Here is an 18,031-nt window from a genome sequence, read left to right as displayed (position 1 = left end):
AATGGAAAGCAAATAGCAAGGTGATAGATTAAACCCAACTGTATCAATAATTGCATTACTCATTAAATGCTGTAAATACTGTAATTAAAAGGCAAAGATCATTGGATTTGTTTTTTTAAAAATCAGTACCCAAGTATATCACAAACACAGGAAACTCACTTTAAATATAAAGACATATATATTGGAAGGTTGGAAGATAGAATATGCTCATACTATTCAAAAGAAAGCTGGAGTGACTATATTAGATCAGAAGTTAGATTTCAGAGCAGAGACTGTTACCAAGGACAGAAGGGTCATTTGATAATAATAGAGGGATTAATTCATCAAGAGGACACACTCCTAACTTTTTATATGTGATAGAACTGCAAAGAGAAACATATAAATAAGTAATTTTAGCAGAGGTTCCAGTACTCCTCTCTCAACAATTGATAAAACAAATAGAATGTAAAACCTGAAACTATAGAATTTCATGGAGAAAATATAGAAAATCTTGGTGACCTTAGATTAGACAAAGCTCTCATAGAAACAACTCCAAAAGCACCATCCATAAAATAACAGTTGGATTCATTATAATTAAAACGTAGGCTTTTCAAAAGACAGTGTTAGGAAAATGCAGAGACAAGCCACAGACTGGGAGGAAATCTTTGCAAATCACTTAACTTGATAAAGGACTGGTATCCAGAATATATAAAGCACTATCAAAACTGAGTAATAAGACAAAACAACTTAATGACAAAATGGGCAAAAGTGTTGACCAAATACTAGCCAAGAAGATACAGATGGCAAATAAGCACATGAAAATGTTGAAAATCATTAGTCATTATGGAAATACAAAGCCCAGGTTTACGAATAGTAGGAAAGTTTGGGAGGTGATGGTAGGTTAATTATCTTGGTTGTAGTAATGGTTTTATGGATGTATTCATATACCAAAATTTATCAAGTTGTACTCTTTGTGTGTCATTTAATGTATGTTATACCTCAGTGAAGCTATTTTTAAAAAAAATCTCGGAGTTCCTGTTGTGGCGCAGTGGTTAACGAATCAGACTAGGAGCCATGATGTTGCGGGTTCGATCTCTGGTCTCACTCAGTGGGTTAAGAATCTGGCGTTGCCTTGACCTGTGGTGTAGGTCGCAGATGGGCTTGGATCCTGTGTTGCTGTAGCTCTGGCGTGGGCCGGCGGCTGCAGCTCCGATTAGACCCCCAACCTGGGAACCTCCATATGCCTGGAGTGTGGCCCTGGAAAAGACAAAAAGACAAAAATCGATAGATAGACAGACAGACAGATAGATAGATAGATGTCCTCTTGTGGCTCAGCAATAACCAACCTGACTAGTATCCATGAGGATGCAGGTTCTCAGTGGTTTAAGGATCTGGCATTGCCGTGAGCTGTGGTATAGGTTGCAGACAAGGCTCGTATCTGTCATGCTGTTGCTGTGGTGTAGGCCAGCAACTACGGCTCCATTTTGACCCGTAGCCTGGGAACTTCCATATCCTGCAGGTACAACCCTAAAAAGAAAATAAATAAATCTAGAGTAGTTAGGACATTATATGTGCTTGACACATGTTTATTCAATACATTTAACTCATTACTCTGCCATTTCCTGAGAACGTTTGAACTTTTTTTAAAAAAAAACCTATAGGAAATAGCAGTTTAAATCTGAGAGAAAAATTGGTTTGGCTCATAGGACATTGACTTGGCTGAAATATCCAAAGGCAACCTCAAAGGCCTCATTAGACTTGATTACTTACAAATACTTCTCTTTCTTCTTTTCTTTCTAAGCCTGCACCTGCAGCATGTGTAAGTTCCTGGGCTAGCAGTTGAATCAGAGCTGCAGCTGTTCACCAATGCCACAGCCATAGCAGTGTGAGATCTGAGCCTCACCTGTGACCTCCACTGCAGCCTGTAGCAATGAGAGATCCTTAACCTACTGAGTGAGGCCAGGGATTGAACCCAAATCCTCACAGACACTATGTTGAGTTCTTAGCCTATTGAGCCACACCGGGAACTCCCTACAAATACTTCTCCTTAAGGAAACTATTTTTATCTGTTTCTAATAGAAGAGAAAGTGTGGGTTCATATCTGGGATGGGTCTTTCAAGAATTAAGTATTTTTTACATTATCAATGTCTTTATTATCGATTAATACATAAAAATTAGTTTTGTATCTATAGCTAATCTGTATGATCATGGGACTAGTAGTATCAGCTTAACCTGGGAGCTTATTAGAAGTGTGAGTTATTGGACCCTACCCCACACCTACTGAAACAGAAACTAGATGTAGAGCCCAACAGTCTATTTTAATAAGTCCTGCTTGTGATTCTGACACATGCTGAAGTTTGAAACCTTGGTCCTAGAGTGGCAGTGAGACTTTAGATACTTAAATACTGGTATTGGTAGAACTCAAGAAATCTCACAGGATGGCATACTTAAGATTTTGGTTATTTCATTATTGTAAATTTTACTGTCAGAAAGGAGTTAATATTTACTGAATAGTAGTTACCAAAACATGCCTGAAGTATTTAGAAGGAAATTATACTGATGTCTCTATTGTCAAAAAAGATGGAGGAGTGCATGTGATCAAGGAAAAGTGTTAACTTTAGTATCTGGATGGCAAGTAAATGGTATTCACTTCTTAGTTTTGAATTTTTTCATGATAAAATATAAAAGCCTCATATGACTCCTTTTTAAGCTTTTGTACAAAACAATGAAATGTGCCCAGATCACTCTTAGACAAAATAATGGTTGGTAATAATGAAAATTTAGTATCTTATCAGTAATTAGAGGCAGATATAGAAGGCCGTGTTTCATACATTGATACTACATTTATTTATCCTAGAAATTGGCTATTTGAGATTTTTGTAGTCAAATTAAAAGGGATATTAAAATGTGATCTCACTAATGTTCTCTAAATAATCTCCATTGATGACTCTTTTTTTTTTTTTTTTTTTTTTTTTGTCTTTTTGCCTTTTCTAGAGCCACTCCCACGGCATATGGAGCTTCCCAGTCTAGGGGTCTAATCAGAGCTGTAGCTGCCGGCCTATGCCAGAGCCACAGCAACTCAGCATCTGAGCCGCATCTGTGACCTACAGCACAGCTCACAGCAACGCCAGATCCTTAACCCACTGAGCAAGGCCAGGGATCGAACCCGCAACCTCGTGGTTCCTAGTTGGATTCGTTAACCACTGAGCCACGATGGGAACTCCCATTGATGACTCTTGATAATATCAAGATGAAAATGATTGTTGGTTATACCTACATGATCTAATTATCTGTCTCTTAAAGACAGATAAAAATTACTGGTTTAAAAATGTTTTATTATAGAAACATCAAATAGAAGGTATTTACATTAGGGAGTTTCCTTTGGGGCTCAGCAGTTAACAAACCTGACTAGGACTCGTGAAGATGAGGGTTCAATCCCTGGCCTCACTTAGTGGCTTAAGGATCTGGCGTCACCATAATGACAAACTTGTCTCAGATCCCGAATTGCTGTGGCTGTGGTGTAGGCCAGCAGCTATAGCTCCCATTCGACTCCTACCCTGGGAACTGCCATATGCCATGGGTGTGGCTCTTAAAAAAGCACAAAAAATATATATTTACATTAAAAGAGATTTTTCAAAACCATGAAGATGAGTAGTATTGAGTGCATATAGAATGAATCCTGATTCAAGCAGTTTTTAACAAATATTAGACTGTTTGAAGTCTGAATATTGTATTTGATGATTCGTATGTATGGTAATGATCTTGTGGTTATGTATTTTGCTGTAGGTTTTTTTTTTTTTTTTTTGAAGGAGTCCTTATCTTTCAGTGGTACATACTGAAATATTTGCAGATGAAAGTACCTCAAATTATACAAGATGGGAGGAAGTGGTTAGTGGTAGATATGAAACTAGGACTGACCATGAATTGAAATTGTTAAAGCTGGGTGATAAGGACATGGGAGTTAAGTATACCATCATATTTACTTTGGCATATGTTTGAAATTTTCCACAAATAAAAATATTTAAGAAGGATATGCTAGAGATTCAGTTGAACCTTTTCAACCTGATCTGAGAACCTGATGACCATTTAATACATGTTCCTCTAGGGAGATATTTTCTAAGTATTTCTGACTTCTCAATGCAGTGTGAAAGGCAGCCTGTTTCTAAGTTGAGGATTGCCTCTATTTTTTCAATGTAATACTCTTCCTTACTTAATATCAATCATTGATAGGATTCTTTGTCCTTGCACAAGTAGAAGTTTCTTTTATAAATTACAAAAAGGAGTTATTACTGTAGCACAGCAAGTTAAGGATCCCACGTTGCTGCAGCTGCCACAGAGGTTGCAAGTGAGGCTCGGATTTGATCCCTGGCCCAGGAACTCCCATATACCATGGATGCAGCCAAAAAACGAAAAGAGAAAACAACTATCCTTTATGTCATAATGAAAGTTCACATTAAGATATGAAAATTTAAGAGTCGTTTTCTGGGAGTGCAGTTAACATCAAACTGTAATGAAAGAATTAATTAATCTTAGGAAAAATATAAAATAATCTAATACCATGTACTTATTAATAAATAAAATTTATGAAATATTTGATTTAGGTTTCTGGTAAATGTTAAGGGATTTTTCTAGAGTGATTCTTAGGAAATTCATCTTAAGAAATCCCACTACAGGTGATTTTAACATGTCTCCCCCCTTTTTTTTAAAGCCGTCAAGTTTAGAAAGTTAAAAAATCCAAAAATGAAAAAAAAAAAAAGAAATAGAGATTTAAATTGGAAAAACACATTTTAGGATATCAGTTTGTAAGATAAAATAGTTATTTGGGTAAAATCCAAATTCAAGCAAAATTTCTATAAATTTCCCTGAAAGGATATTTAGATAGTTGACTATCTAAATATGACTCTGTAATGCCTAGGGCTCTTCAAAACAGTTCATTTTTAAATCAAAATTTTGATGAAAGTGGTGTAACCATATCCACATTACAGAACAGTTGGGGAAATAGAGGGGGGATTGCTATAACTCCACCATCTTAATACAGTTGCTACTGTGATTGTAATATCTTTACCAGTGGCTTTTCATATGTATATTTTCAAGTAATACTGAAGTCTAGATTTAAATTTGGTACTAAAACTCTTTGGAATGTATAATCATCTTGTGATTTCTGATATGGCCTTGGAGTCCTGAAATTTTTAGTTTCATTGATTTAGACAAATCAAAAGATCTGAAATACTGGATTTCTCAGTCTAAATGTACATATTTTTCCTATGAGTCTCTCAACTATGCTATGGCTGTAATCCAAGTAGAATCCTTCTTTGCATTTTCTTTTTAAACAAATAAAGTTGAAATTTCAAACCCCAAGTCACGCTTATTGTCATGAGCTAGCTACCTTAGATTCTAGGTAGACTCTTGGCATTATAACAGCAGCATCCTTAAAACAGAACAAATTCAGGTGGAATGGATGGTGATGGATGAGATTAAGGAAGAAAAACTGCCAAAACATATGCATAAGGAAGCTGACACAGATTCACTTACGGCAGAGACTGAGTGAGAAAACTAATCGTATTGTATGTAGACTGAATACCCTTTCCCAAATTCACATCCTGAAACTCAAACACACCCACCCACCCCCAGTGTGACTGGGGAGTGGGAAGGTGGAGTCTTTGGGAAATTATTAGGTTTAAATGAGGTCATGAGACTGTAGCTCCCATGATGAATTAGTGCCCTTCTAAGAAAAGGAAGAGACTGGAGTTCCCATCATTGCGCAGCGGAAACGAATCCGATTAGGAACCATGAGGTTGCGGGTTCGATCCCTGGCCTGGCTTCTTGGGTTAAGGATTTGGCATTGTTGTGGCTGTGGTGAAGGCTGGCAGCTGTAGCTCTGATTCAACCCCTAGCCTGGGAACCTCCATATACTGCAGATGCGGCCCTAAAAAAAAAAAAAAGACAAGGAAGATACCAGAACTTTCTCTCTCTTGACTGTATTAAGATACAAAAGGGCAATCATTTGCAGGCCAAGGGGGCCATCTCCATGAACCTGACTGTGCTGGCACCTGATCTCAGATTCGCAGCCTCCAGAACTGTAACAAATAAATATGTGATATTTAAGCCACCCAAGATTTTGTCCCGGGAGTGTGGGCTGACTAAGACAGCAAATTGGTATTGATAAGTAGAGTGCTGCAATAACACATATATAAACATGTGCAAGTGGCTTTGGAACTGGGTAATGGGTAGAGGCTGGAAAAGCTTTGAAATACATGCTAGAAACAGCCAAGATTGCTGTTAAGGGACTGCTAATAGCAACTAGTGAAACCTCAAGAAAAGAGGAGAGCTGGAAGGAAAAAAAACCTCTGTCTTCTAGAGAATACGTGAATAATCATGAACAAAATTTTAGTAGAAATAAGGACAGTAAAGACCATTCTGATGAAGTCTCAGATAAGGAACTTGTTATTGGACAGTGAAAAAAAAAGGTGATCCTTACTATTCAAGGGCAAAGAACTTGGATGAATTGTGTTCATGTTCTGGCATTTTGGGGAAAGTAAAACTTGTGAGTGATAAAACTGGATATTTCACTGAGGAGATTTCTAAGCAAAGTGCTGGAGGAGTGGCTTGATTCCTTCTGACTGTTTATAGTAAATTGTGAAAGGAAAGAAATGAATTGAAGGATTTGTTAAGCAAAAGGGAACCAAAACTTAAAGATTTGGGAAATTCTCAGCTTAACCAGGTTGCAAAAATGAGAAAGCACCTTTGGAAGAGAACACCAAGAGTGTGGCTAACCAGCATTTGATAAGGATGTTAGTGAGGGTATGAGACATGGACCTAATCTGCATTTCAGCAGAAGCCAGGAAGAGCGACGGAATTATACCAGTAGAAACACTGCCAAGCGGAACAAAAGATACAGAGAAAGTAGAATGCAGTGAAGGAAGGCTTCAAACGTGTTACCCTTTAAGAAAAGAGAGGAATCTCAAAGGCCTCCTGGAGGTCATCGGGGCTGCTACTCCCACAGGTTCGGAGTGCACAGGTCTGAGGAGCAGAGTACCTCAACCTTGATTTCGAAGGATGGGACTTCTCCCCAGCAGAGTCACATGGCCAGGGCTCCACAAAGCCAAAGAAATGTCTGTAGAGGTATGGCACACCCCATTGGCAGAACATGGAACCAAAGCCTGAAAAATCTAATGATATTTGCCTTACTAGGTTTTTAACTTGCTTGGGACCTGTCACCCTTTTCTTCATTCTGACTTCTCCCTTTTGTAATGAGAATATCTATCCTATGCCTGTTCTACCATTGTATTTGGAAGCATGAAGCTTAACTAGTTTCATAGGTGGACAACGGAGAGGAATTTCTCATAGGATGAGTTATACCCCACATATCACCCAAATCTGAATTAGATGCAACTTTTTATTTTATTTTATTTTTTGCTTTTTAGGGTTGCACTGGTGGCACATGGGACTTCCCAGGCTAAGGGTTGAATCGGAGCTGCAGCTGCCAGCCTACCACAGGCACAGCAGCTCAGGATCTGAGCTGTGGCTATGAGCTACACCACAGCTCATGGCAACACCGGGTCCTTAGCCCACTGAGTAAGGCCAGGGATCGACCCTGCCTACTAGTCAGGTTCAATAACCACTGAGCAACAATGGGAACTCTCTAGATGTAACTTTAGAGTTTATGTTGAGGGAGTTCCCATTGTGGCACAGTGGAAACAAATCTGCCTAGTATCTATAAGGATTCGGGTTCTATCCCTGGCCTTGCTCAGTGGGTTAAGGATCTGATGTTGCTGTGAGCTGTGGTCTAGGTCACAGATGCAGCTTGGATCTGGCGTGGATGTGGCTGTCGGAAGGCTGGCAGCTGGAGCTTTGTTTCAACCTCTAGCCTGGGAACTTCTGTTTGCTGCAGGTACAGCCTTACAAAGACAAAAAAAAAAAAAAAAAAAAAAAAAAGATGTTGAAATGGGTTAAGACTTTGTGGCTTTTGGGATGGAATGAATGTATTTTTTTAAATTTTACATGCAAAAAGGACATAAATTTTGGGGGCCAGGAACCGAATATATGAACTGAATGTCTTCTTCCAAAATTCATATGTCAAAGACATATACTCAAGTGTGTTGGTATTAAGAAGGGAGACTGAATGGATATATGTATGGATCTGAATGGATGGATGTAATGAATGTGTATGTGTAACGGAATCACTTTTTTGTACAGCAGAAATTATTACAACCTTATAAATCATTTATGCTTCAATAAAGCTTTAAAAAAAGTAAGTAAGGCCTTTGGGAGTTCCCTGGTAGCCTAGTAGTTGAGGACTCTGTTGTCTTTGCTGTGGTTCAGGTTGGTTCCCTGGCCTGGGAAATTCCACCTACTGCAGGCATGAATAACAGCAACAACAAAAGTGGGACCTATGGGTGGTAATTAGGTTTAGATGAGGTCTTGAGGATAGAGCCCCCTTGATGAGATTCTTGCCCTTTTTAATCTAAGAAGAGGGAGAGAGACCAGAGCTTTCTCAGCCAGTTAAAGACACAGAAAGAAGGTAAGCCCTTTGCAAACCAGGGAAAAAACCCTTCCTAAGAACCTGACCCTGCTGGCATCCAGATCTTAGATTTAGATCAAGATCCAGATCTTAGACCTTCCAGGATTGTGAGAAATAAATGTCTGTTTTTTGTTTTTTTCTTTTTTTATTACTCAGTTACATTTATCATTGTACAACGATCATCACAAGCCAGTTTTATAGCATTTCCATTCCAAACCCCCACTGCATCCTTCCAGCCCCCAACCTGTCTCATTTGGAAACCGTAAGTTTTTCAAAGTCTGTGTGAGTCAGTTTCTGTTCTGCAAAGAAGTTCATTATGACCTTTTTTTTAGATTCCACATGTAAGTGATAGCATATGACATTGTAGTCTCATTGTCTGACTGACTTCACTTAGCATGGTAATTTCTAGGTCCATCCATTTTGCTGCAAATGCCGTTATTTCTTTCCTTTTAATGGCTGAGTAATATTCCGTTGTGTATATGTACCACATCTTCTGGATCCACTCCTCTGTCAGTGGACATTTAGGTTGTTTCCATGTCTTGGCTATTGCAAATAGTGCTGCAATGAACATTGGAGTACATGTGTCTTTCCGAGTCGTGGTTTTCTCTGGATAGATGCCCAGGAGTGGGATTGCTGGGTCAAATGGTAGTTCTATTTTTAGTTTTCTAAGGAATCTCCATACTGTTTTCCACAGTGCTTGCACCAATTTACATTCCCACCAACAGTGTACTAGTGTTCCTTTTTCTCCACACCCTCTCCAGCACTTATTGTTTGTAGACTTTTGGATGATGGCCATTCTGGCTGGTGTAAGGTGGTACCTCATCGTGGTTTTGATTTGCATTTCTCTAATAATGAGTGATGTTGAACATCTTTTCATGTGTTTTTGGGCCATGACTTCTTTAGAGAATTGTCTGTTTAGATCTTCTGTCCATTTTTTGATGGGGTTGTTTTTTTGTTTGTTTTGTTTTTTTTTTTTTTTGTATTGAGCTGCAGGTGTTTATAAATTTTGGAGATTAATCCTTTGTCAGTCACATCACTTGGGAAGATTTTCTCCCATTCTGTGGGTTGTCTTTTCATTTTGTTTAGAGTTTCCTTTGCTGTGCAGAAACTTTTAAGTTTAATTAAGTCTCATTTGTTTATTTTTGTTTTTACTGTCATTACTCTAAGAGGTGGATCTGAGAAGATGTTGCTGTTGTTTATGTTGGAGAGTGTTTGGCCTATGTTTTTCCTCTCAGAGTTTTATAGTATCTGGTTTTATATGTAGGTCTTGAATCCATTTGGAGTTTATTTTTGTGTATGGTGTTAGGGAGTGTTCTAATTTTGTTCTTTTACTTGTGGCTGTCCATTTTTCCCAGCACCACTTATTGAAGGGGCTTTCTTTTCTCCACTGTATATTCTTGCTTCCTTTGTCATAAGTTAGTTGACTGTAGGTGTGTGGGTTTAATTCTGGGTTTTCTATCCTGTTCCACTCATGTATATTTCTGTCTTCGTGCCAGTACCACATGGTTTTGATGACTGTAGCTTCATAGTATAGCCTGAAGTCAGGGAGCCTGATTCCTCCAGCTCCATTTTTCTTTTTCAAGATGGCTTTGGCTATTCTGCGTCTTTTGTGCTTCCAAACTTTAAAATGTTTTGTTTGAGTTCTGTGAAAAATGTCCTTGGTAATTTGATAGGGATTGCATTGAATCTGTTGATTGCCTTGGGTAGTATAGTCATTTTGATAATATTGATTCTTCCAATCCAAGAGCATGGTATATCTTTTTTTTTTTTTTTTTGTCTTTTTAGGGCCGCACCCATGGCATGTCGAGGTTCCCAGGCTAGGGGTCCATTTGGAGCTGTTGCTGCTGGCCTACACCAGAATCAGAGCAATGCCAGATCAGAGCTGCATCTGCAACCTTCACACAGCTCACCACAACACCGGATCCTTAACCCACTGAGCGAGGCCAGGGATTGAACCTGCAACCTCATGGTTTCTAGTTGGATTCGTTTCTGCTGTGCTACGGCAGGAACTCTATATGTCTTTCCATTTTTTTGTGTCATCTTTGATTTCTTTCATCAGCGTCTTATAGTTTTCACAGTACAGGTCTTTATGTCTTTTTAGGTAGGTTTATTTCTAAGTACTTTATTCTTTTTGATGCGATGGTAAATGGGATCGTTTCCCTAATTTCTCTTTCTGATGTTTCGTTGTTAGTATATAGAAATGCAGTTGATCTCTGTGTATTGATTTTGTATCCTGTGACTTTGCCAAATTCATTGATGAACTCTTAACAGCTTTCTGGTAGCATCTTTAGGATTTTCTAGGTATAGTACTGTGTCATCTGCAAAAATATCTAGTGATAGTTTTACTTATTCTTTTCCAATTTGAATTCCTTTTATTTCCTTTTCTTCTCTGACTGCCATGGCTAGGACTTCCAAAACTGTGTTGAATAGTAGTGGCAAGAGAGGACATCCTTGTCTTGTTCCTGATCTCAGCAGAATTCTTTCAGCTTTTCACCTTTGAGAATGATGTTAGCTCTGGGTTTGTCATATATGGCCTTTGCTTTGTTGAGGTAGTTTCCCTCTGTACCCACTTTCTGAAGGGTGTTTATCAGAAATGGGTGTTGGATTTTGTCAGAGGCTGTTTCTGTGTCTATTGAGAGGATCATATGGTTTTTATTCTTCAGTTTGTTAATGTGGTGTATCACACCGATTGATTTGTGGATATAATCCTTGCATCCCTGGGATAAATCCCACTTGATCATGATGTTCCTTTTAATGTATTGTTGGATTCAGTTTGCTAGTATTTTGTTGAGGATTTTTGCATCTATGTTCATCAGTGAAATTGGCATGTAATTTTCTTTTTTTGTGGTGTCTTTGTCTGGTTTTGTTATCAGGGTCATGGTGTCCTCATAGAATGAGTTTGGGAGTGTTCCTTCCTCCACCATTTTTTGGAGTAGTTTCAGAAGGGTAGGTGTTAGCTCTTCTCTAAATGTTTGGTAGAATTCTGTGAAGCCATCTGATCCTCTTCTCTAAATGTTTGGTAGAATTCTGTGAAGCCATCTGATCCTGGACTTTTGTTTTTTAATCACGGTTTCAATTTCAGTACTTGTGATTGGTCCATTCATCTTTTCTATTTCATCTTGGTTTAGTCTTGGAAGATTGCACTTTTCTAAAAATCTATCCATTTCTTCTAGGTTTTACATTTTATTGGCATATAGTTGCATATAGCAGTGTCTTATGATCCTTTGTATTTCTGTGATGTCCATTGTAACTTCTCCTTTTTCATTTCTAATTTTATTGATTTGAGTCCTCTCTTTTTCTAGATAAGTCTGGCTAAGGGTTTATCAATTTTGAAGATCTTTGCAAAGAACCAGCTTTTAGTTTCATTGATCTTTTCTATGCTTTTGTTTGTTTCTGTTTCATTTATTTCTGGTCTGATTTTTATGATTTCTTTCCTTCTGCTAACTTTAGGTCTTGTCTGTTCTTCTCTCTCGAGCTGCTTTAGATGTAAAATTAAGTTGTTTATTTGAGCTTTTTCTTGTTTCCTGAGGTAGACTTGTATTGCTATAAACTTCCCTCTTAGAACTGCTTTTGCTGCATCCCATAGGTTTTGGAGTGTTGTATTTTGCTTCTAGGTATTTTTAAATTTCCTCTTTAATTTCTTCAGTGATCCATTGTTGTTTAGTCTCCACGTGTTTGTGTTTTTGACAGTTGTTGTTGTTGTTGTTGATTTCCAGTCATACAGCATTGTGGTTGGAAAAGATCTTGATATGTTTTCAATTTTCTTAAATTTACCAAGGCTTGATTTGTGGCCCAAAGTGTGATCAGTCCTAGAGAATGTTCCGTGTGCACTTGAGAAGAATGGGTATTCTGCTGCTTTTGGATGGAGTATTCTATATATATCTATTAAGTCCTCTGGTCTAATGTGTCTTTTAAGGCCTGTGTTTCCTTGTTGATTTTCTGTCTGGATGATCTGTCCGTTGCTGTAAGTGGGGTGTAAAAGTCTCCTGCTATCTGTGTGTTGTTGTCAATTTCTCCTTTTACGGTTGTTAGCAGTTGCCTTATATATTGAGGTGATCCTATGTTGCGTGCATATATGTTTACAATTGTTGTATCTTCTTCTTGGATTGATCCTTTGATTATTATGTAATGCCCTTCTTTGTCTCTTATAATATTCTTTATTTTAAGGTCTATTTTGTCTGATGTGAGTATTGCTACTACAGCTTTCTTTTATTTCATTTGCATGGAATATTTTCTTCCATCCTCTCACTTTCAGTTTGTATGTGTCCCTAGAAGTGAAGAGGTCTCTTGAAGGCAGTGTATATGTAGACCTTGGTTCATTCAGCTTTTCTATGTCTTTTGGTTGGGTCATTTAGTCCATTTACACTTAAGGTAATTATCGATATGTATGTTCATATTGCAATTTCATTAACTGTTTTGGATTTGTTTTCATTGCTCTTTTTTCTTCCCTTCTTCACTTCTTCTCTCCTCTTATGGCTTGATGACTATCTTTAGTATTGTATTTGAGTTGATTTTTCTTATTTGTGTGTGTAGATTTTTGGATTGCAGTTACCCTGAAGTTTTGATATAGGAATATATATATATGAGATCATTTTACATTGTTGGTCTCTTAATTGGAGGTGCATCTCCAATGTCCTGCATTTGTACCCTCCTCATGATTTCTGATTTTGGTAGCATTATTGTTCATGGATGATTTCCTACCTTTACTGTATATATGCCTTTACTGGTGAGATTTGTCATTTGCAGTGTTTTTGTTTCTAGTTGTGGCCTTTTCTGTCTAGAGAAGTTCTTTTAGTTAGTATTTGTTGTAAACCTGGTTTAGTGTTGCTGAAATCTCCTTCAAATCTGAATCAGAGCCTTGCTGGATAAAGTAATCTTGGTTGGAGGTTTTTTCCTTTCATCATAGTAAGTATATTATGCCACTCCCTTCTGGCCTACAGAGTTTCTGCTGGAAGATCTCCTGATAACCTTATCTGGGTTCCCTTGTTTCTTCTCCCTAACTGCTTTCACTATTTTCTCTTTGTCTTTAATTTTGGTCAGTTTGATTAATATGTGTCCTCCTTTGTTTATTTTATATGGTAGTCGTTGTGCTTCCTGGATTTGAATTAGTTGTTCCTTTCCCATGTTAGGGAAGTTTTCAGCTATTATCTCTTTGAATATTTTTTCTGTCCCTTTCTCTCTTCTTCTGGCACCCCTGTAATACAGATGTTGGTGCATTTAACGTTGTCCCAGAGTTCTCTGAGACTCTCTTCATTTCTTTTCAGTCTTTTTTCTCTTTTCTGTTCCACTTCAGTGATTTCCACTAGTCTGTTCTCCACCTCACTTATTCGTCTTTCTGCCTTTGGTATTCTGCTGTTGGTTGCTTTTAATGAATTTTTTATTTCAGTTATTGTATTTTGCATCTCTGCTTGCTTAGGTTTTAAATTTTGTATTTCTTTGCTCAGTGTTTGCTACAAATTATCAGTCTTTGCCTCCAGTTTATTCCTAATGTCACCATCATTGGTCTAAAGTCTTTTTCCTGGAGACTGAGAATCTCAGATCACTTAGCTGTTTTTCTGGGTTTTTTTCTTGCTCCTTTATCTGAGTTATAGTTCTCTGCCTTTTCATTTTTATAGGTTTTTGTTGTCGTCTCCTTTTTGCAGACGATAGACTTGTACTCTCTTACTTCTGATGTATGCCACCCTTGTGGCTGAAGTTGGTACGGGGTCTGCTGTAGTCTTCCTGATGGGAGGGAGTGCCCACTGGTAGGTGGGGCTGATTCCTGCTCCTCTGGTATGTGGGGCTTTGTCTCTGGATGAGATTAGAGGTGGCTGCGTATGGGGGCATCCAAGCCCCCGGGGGGTAGGAGGGGATCCCAGTGTACATGAAAGCCTGTTTGCACCTTTCAAGAAAGGAGTCTCCGTTTCCCCCAGTCCTATGGAGCTCCTGAACACAAGCCCCCCTGGCCTTCAATGCCAGATGCTCTAGGGGCTCTTTCTCCCAATGCCAGATCCCCAGGTGTGGGGACCAGACATGGGGCTCAAATTGGAGCTGTAGTTGCCAACCATAGCCACAGCAACAGAAACACTGGATCCGAGCCATGTCTGTGACCTACACCACAGCTCATGGCAGCTCCGGATCCTTAACCCACTGAGCAAGGCCAGGGATCGAACCTGCATCTTCCTGGATGCTAGTCAGATTTGTTTCTGCTGAGCAACAACAGGAACTCCCCTTAAATTAATTTTTGAATGTGGTGCAAGATAAGGGTCTAACTTCATTTTTTTTTAATTTTTAAACTTTTTGCATGTGGATATGCAGTTTTCCCATCATCATTTTTTGAAGAGACTGTCTTTTTCCCCATTGAATGGTCTTGGCACCCCTTACAAAGATCATTTGACTGTATATGATAGTTTATTTCTGGGTTCTCTGTTTTATTCCATTGATGTATGTGTGTGTTCTTTTCACCACTATCACAGCGTTTGATCACTGTGGCTTTGTAATGTGATTTGAAATCAAGAAGTTTCTGTCCTCCAACTTTGTTCTTTTTCCCAATTGTTTGGCTGCTTCGAATTCTTTGAGATTCTGTATGAATTTTAGAATGAAATTTTCTATTTCTAAAATGCCATTGAGATTTTTGATAGGAATCGTATTGAATCTGTAGATTGCTTTGGGTAGTATGGACATCTTAACAATATTAAGCCTTCTAATCTGTGAACACAGGATGTCTTTCCATTTATTTATGTCTTTTCAAATTTCTTTTAGCAATATTTTGTGATTTCCAGTATACAGATCTTTGATTTTCCTGGTTAGATTTGTCCCTAAGTATTTGTCCCTAGCATTCTTTTTAATGCTATTGTAAATGGAATAGTTTTCACATCGTTCAGTTCATGTATAGAAATGTAACTGATCTTTGTGTTGATTTTTTATCAACACAAATTTTTACTGAATTTATTTCTCAGTTCTAATAGGTTTTTTAAAAAATCTTTCTAAATGTAGGTCCTGTCATCTGTGAACAAAGATAGTTTTACTTATTTCTTCATGGTTTGTATACCCTTATATATTTTTTTCATGCCTAATTGCCCTGCCTAGGACTTCCAGTACTGTGAATAGATGTGGTGAGAGTGGGCATTCCAGCCTCGTTCCCTGTTAGAGGGAAAGCTTTCAGTCTTTCACCACTGAATATGTTAGCTGTGGGCTTTTCCTATGTGGCCTTTATTATATAGAAGTAGTTTCCTTCTTTTCCTAGTTTGTTAAGTGTTTTTATCACAAAAGGGTGTTGAATTTTGTCAACTGTTTTTTCCTGTATCAATCAAGATGATCATGTGTTCATTTTACCTTTTAACAGTAATTTTTTGAAGTGTATGCAGAGGTATAGATACATGGAATACAGCTCAATTTATAATACAGTGGTAATTACCATATAACAGCCTCCCAGGTCAAGACACAGAACAGTACCAGCACCCCAAAAACTGCCTTCATGCCCACCTAGTCCCCATTCTTTCTTTTCCAGAGTCAGTCATTATCCTGATTTTTAATACTATAAACAGTTTTGTTGGTTTTTAAACTTTCTATTAACAAAATTGTGCAGTATGTATGTACTCTTCTGTTTTTTTACTTACATTGTATTTGTGAAATTTATTTGTGTTTTTCCCTGATCACTAGTTCATTAATTTTCATTGCTGTATAGTAGTCCATTGGGCGAATCATACAACTTACAATTTAATGTGAAGGGACATTCAGGTTATTTACAGTTTGGAGCTATTAAAGAATAATGCTGCTGTATACTTTCATGTACTTATCTTTTGGTGCCCATATACATGCATTTCCTTTTGATATATATTAGAAGTCTAATAACTAAATAATGTCAAGGAATATTTATGTTTAATTTGTGGTAGGTAATATCAAACTGGTTTCCAAAGTGATTGTGTGAGTTTCATTCACATTCCATTTGAAGTGCCAGTCGCCCTGTTTCCTCACTAATACTTGATATTGTCAGTCTTTTCTGTTTTTATTATTCTAGTATGAATCGGTATTTCACTGAATTTTTAATAAGCTTTTTCCTAATAATTCATGAACTTGAGAATCTTTTCTTGTGTTTATTGGTCTCTTGAATTTCCACTTTTATGAAGAGCATATTCAAGTTTCTTCTCATTTTTCCATTTAAAAAAATCAATTTGTAGGAGGCCTGTTTATATGGTAAATGTGTGCTCTTTTCCAGTTGTATGCGTTGTAAATATCTTTCAGCCTGTGGCTTGCTTTTTCATTCTCTTAAAGATATATTTTCTTTAATGAACACTAGTTCTTTTTTTTTTTTTTTTTTTTTTTAGGGCTATACCCGTGACATATGGAGCTTCCCTGGCTAGGGGTCGAATTAGAGCTACAGCTGCCATCCTGTACCACAGCCAAAGCAACATGGGATCCAAGCCGTGTCTGCAACCTACTCCACAGCTCATGGCAACACCAGATCCTTAACCCACTGAGCAAGGCCAGGGATCAAACCCACATCCTCATGGATCTTAGTTGGGTTCATTAATCACTGAGCCACAAAGGGAACTCCCTATCTTATAATTCTTTATATATTCTACTGAGTGAAATTACTTGACATGATTTAAAGTACTGTGATTTTTTTTTTGGACTTTAAGAAATATAGCAATACAGATTAAGCCAGAATTTAGATTTGTTCTGTCATTTACATATGTATATAAAATATTTATGTATCATATATTACATACATACATGTTTATATCATGTATTATATAAAGTTTATATATGTTAAGTTTAAGCGGCATACGTTTTTATGAGATAGTTAAATGTTCATAAAATCTTGATGTCGATACCTGTATTGAATATTTTTTTAAATCTTAAAGCAGTTCTTATATATCTAAATAAAAAATTGTTTTTCGATTAAGTCTGTGTATGAGAGCTTTCTGCAAAGATTCAAGATTTTTAAATAAATTACATGAATTTAATGTCTTGTCAAAGTTAAACATTTTGACACTGCTGGGCTGTAGAATGCTGTAAACATCCAAAATGTTTGTTATTTTGCCTTTCAGTATAGATTTGATAAAATTTACGATTGAGCTCAGTTGTATTCATTTTGGCATATAATTTGTTGATGTTTTATTGATTGATATATAAACTAATATTGCTTACATTTTTATATAGTGATACTGTGTGTGCAGTTAGAGATTTCTAAATGTAGTTACTTTTATCACTGAAATAATTTGGTTTATTGTAAAGTACTTTCAAAAATAATAAAACTAGAATGACAGAAAACAAAAGCCAGAGTTAACACTTAAATCTTGAAGGTTCTTATTCTAATACTGAGCAAATTTTTCTACTATTTCGCTCAGTCTGAGGAATCAGTGAAAAAACTTCTAATTCTTGTGTAGTTCCTAGAGAGTAATATGATGATAAGGGGGAATTGGGTGTTCATACACACTTTCTCAGCTCAAATTCAGAAATCAGTAGTAGAGTTGCCTCACTCAGTCTGGATTCTAGTTCCTATCTCAGTGTTTAGTTAACGTAGTGGTAGTTAAGTAAATATTATGT

At 37.3% G+C, this 18,031-nt stretch overlaps 2 protein-coding genes across 14 annotated transcripts in view; one reads left to right on the top strand and one right to left on the bottom strand.

Moving 5' to 3' along the window:
• Window positions 1–18,031, bottom strand: part of CAB39L (calcium binding protein 39 like) — a 722,245-nt gene that overhangs the window by 284,136 nt on the left and 420,078 nt on the right. The window lies entirely within an intron of this gene.
• The window catches only part of FNDC3A (fibronectin type III domain containing 3A), a 193,726-nt gene that overhangs the window by 24,279 nt on the left and 151,416 nt on the right, over window positions 1–18,031 (top strand). The gene's annotated exons all lie outside the window — the stretch shown is intronic.

This window comes from Sus scrofa, chromosome 11 (genome assembly GCF_054392235.1).
Source record: "Sus scrofa isolate SSC_HxYL_T2T_F1_AM1 chromosome 11, Sscrofa_HxYL_maternal_Yorkshire_Landrace_v2.0, whole genome shotgun sequence".
NCBI classification, from domain to species: Eukaryota; Metazoa; Chordata; class Mammalia; order Artiodactyla; family Suidae; genus Sus; species Sus scrofa.
This window is presented reverse-complemented; position numbering and strand designations above follow the sequence as displayed.